Consider the following 3,682-nt stretch of genomic DNA (forward strand, 5'->3'; position numbering starts at 1 on the left):
GCCATCAGGAGGTCCACCAGTGGGGCCAGGACATTAGAAGCCCTCCCACTGTTGACCCCCCCCAAGCACCAAGAAGACAGAGCATCACTTGCCCCAGAGCCCCTATATATACCTTGTGGCTAATAGCCACTGATGGACCTCTGCTCCATATGCTTATCTAATTCCCTTTTGAAGCCGTCCATGCTTGTAGCCGCCATGACCTCCTGTGGCAGTGAATTCCATGTGTTAATCACTCTTTGGGTGAAGAAGTACTTCCTTTTATCCGTTCTAACCCGACTGCTCAGCAATTTCACGGAGTGCCCACAAGTTCTTGTATTGTGAGAAAGTGAGAAAAGTACCTCTTTCTCAACCTGCTCTATCCCATGCATTATCTTATAAACCTCAATCATGTCACCCCTCAGTCGTCGTTTCTCCAAGCTAAAGAGCCCTAAGCGCTACACCTAATATCCTCCAGGCCCCCAGTAGGGGTCAGTCACCAGAGGTCACCTTGACTTCCAGGTGCACACGCACACACACAAATAAAAAAATACCACCATCACCAACAAAAGGACACTGCTGTGATGAAAATGTGGGCAGGACCATCCAAAATTCCTCACCCTCTGCTTGACGGCCATCTTTCTCATGGTTGCCATCTGGTTCCTGATGACACATCGCATAAAGCAGCTTTGTACTACAAAAGAGGTGGTGCTTGGATGGAGGCCAAGGAGGAGCTGTTTCCTAGGTACGCCTCATCCAGATGTTAGACTCTGTTTGCCAAAAGCCAGCACACATCCCACAACAGTCTCCTCCTCCTCCTCCTCTTTGTTTTATGTTGACTGCAAGTGGCAACTCCAGCATCCTTCAATCAAATTTGCCCCCTGCTGCCGTTAGCAAACTGATTTAGACAACTCAGAGGCGAGACTTGTGTCCGAGCAACAACTGTTAGGACAGATTTGCAACAGAGCTCCTGTGGAAGCTGGGTCATCTCCTTTTAAAAGATGATCATAGAGCCATCTACTTGGGTCCCTTAGATGACAAACTTTTATTGGAATCGGTGTTTGACAAACTTGAAAGCGGTCTCCCGCGTCCCCTCTCTAACAGCGGCCATATGGAAGTATAATTTCAAAGTCCCACGGATCTCATTTAGTTTTATGCTGTGTTGGATTACATGTCAAAGTCAGCACTGCACCATCTGTAACATTTCTTATACTCTGAATGGCTTTTCCTCCGGCTTCTAATATCAAGAGATGTGTTCTTTACTCTAAGTTACCGAGATTACACTTCTTGTTCCAAGAGGCTGTACAACTTGATTTTTTCCCTACCTTGGGCTCTGCAGGCTAGGTTCTGGATATTATGAAATTCCAACTGAGGGATCTATGCTCTGGTTAGGGCTCATTCATATACAGCCATCTGGAAAAGTGGAAGCCATTTCAAAAAGCCTGTTGGATCCCAAGCTGTTGTCAGGTAGTTTATATAAATCCACCACTGTGGGCTTGGTTCATTTTATTCTGCACACTCATGTAGGAACTGTTGTAATTTAGAGATGCTAATGAATCCTTATAAGGAACATAAGAGGATGGGAGTTTGTAGAGGATCCCCGACCACTAGAGTGGGAGGAGCCAAGGTAGTAGATTTGAAAGCATCTAGAGAAACAGTGTGGAATTTCAGACAGGTGTTATTTCTGGAAGAAGAACAGTTCCCAAACGGTTTCTGGTCTGTCATTTCAGACAGAACCATTTGAGAACCGGTTCCCTTCCGGAATATATTTGTCATTTCATACACAATCGCTTCTGTCCCATTTAGGAAACGGGGCTGAAGCGTTTTACCTGTCAACCGCTTCCAAATACTCCTCAGTTTCCTCTCCCGGTTCCAATGTGCTTTTCCCCGCCGTTTTTTGCCCCCGCGGGCGATCTCCGGCTTTTTGGGGGGGGGGACTGTTTGCTTTATAGCGTTATAGCATAACGGAACAGCATTATACCAATCCCATTGGAATGCATGGAGTGTTTTGTTATACTGCTATAGCGCTATAGCGCTCTAAAGCGAACATTAAAAAAAAAAGAGCCAGAGATCGCCCGCATGGGCAAAAAACGGTGGGGGAAAAGCGGGAAAAAGCAGGGCAGTCTGAAATGGCAAACTGCTTCAGATCCAGCTCTCTACCGGAAGGGGAAAGCCATGTGTGAAATGGCAGCCCTATACTGGTTCACTTCAAAACGGATCATTACCTGCTTGAAACTGGGTGAAACTGGGTAATGTGAAATCCCCCATCGTTTGATAATAAAATGTTACCGGTAGCTCTTCTTTGGGGCTTGCGGAGGGGGGAGATGAGGGTTGCCCCTTCTGGGTTGGGAAATACCTAGAGGTTTTGGGGGTGGAACCTGGAGAGAGCAGGGTTTGGGAAAGGGAGGGACCTCAGCATGGTACTATGCTGTTCAGTTCACCTCCAAAGCAGCCACTTTTTCCAGGGGAACCTAGCTTGGTTGTCTTGAGATCAATTGTAACAGCGGGAGATCTCCAGGTCTCACCTGGAGGTTAGCAACCCTATGTGAGACCTTAGTGGGGTATAATGAAGAAGAAGAAGAAGAAGAAGAAGAAGAAGAAGAAGAAGAGATTGGATTTATATCCCGCCCTTCACTCGGAGTCTCAGAGCGGCTTACAAACTCCTGTCCCTGTGAGGTAGGTGGGGTTGAGAGAGCTCTGAGAGAACTGCTCTTTCAAGGACAGCTCTGAAAGAACTATGGATTGCCCAAGGTCATCCAGCAGCTGGAGGAGTAGGGAATCAAACCCGATCCCAGATTAGAGTCCGTGCACTTAACCACTACACTAAGATGGAAGGATATTGGTAAAACCCTGGCATTTTTGATTATTCCTAAAAAGTTATGTCACTTCAGGCGTTTTCCCTGGAATTGACATCATGGCATCGGGCCAACGGCCATGTTTTTTCCCTTCCACTGCAGCTCGGCCGTGGCAGGGAGATACAAGAGGCACTGTATAATAAATCCATGCCCTGCCTCCACTAGGGGGTCTGGCAACCCTAGCAGGGAAATGTTTCGGCAGCCCATTCCACCTGCCCCCCTCTTAAATTTTTTCTTAAATTGCTTAAGTTTTTATCTCACTTCTTCTTACAGAAACTTGACAACCCACATTCTAACAAATAGCTCTTGCCACCATTGCCTCAGGCAAGTTGTGAAGATGGGAAGACATGGTGGGCGAATGATACGTTAACAGAATGATTATCCTGTCTGTGTTGTTATCATGAATCTTAGGTGTCAATAAGGATTCCCTTGGTGTGTTCTTAGCTGACCTTATCTGAACTGTTATTTGGACCAAAGGTGTAGAACCATATTCTTTGGTGCATGTATTTTATTGATTTATTTACACCCAACCTTTCTCTCCAACAGAGAGCCAAAGAGGCTTACATCATTTTCCTCTCTTCCCTTTTATCCTCACAACAACCCTGTGAGGTGGGCTAGGCTGAGAGTGTTTAACCGGCCCACGGTCACCCAGCAAGCTTCCATGGCAGAAGAAGAAGAGATTGGGTTTATACCCTGCCCTTCACGCAGAGTCTCAGAGCGGCTTACAAACTCCTTTCCCTTCCCCTCCCCACAACGGACACTCTGTGAGGTAGGTGGGGCTTGAGAGAGCTCTGGCTGAGTACTGCTCTTTTCAAGAGCAACTCTGGCAGAACTGTGGCTTGCCCAAGGTC

This window comes from Gekko japonicus, unplaced genomic scaffold, assembly GCF_001447785.1.
Source record: "Gekko japonicus isolate JY-2015 unplaced genomic scaffold, Gekko_japonicus_V1.1 scaffold2472, whole genome shotgun sequence".
Lineage (NCBI taxonomy): Eukaryota > Metazoa > Chordata > Lepidosauria > Squamata > Gekkonidae > Gekko > Gekko japonicus.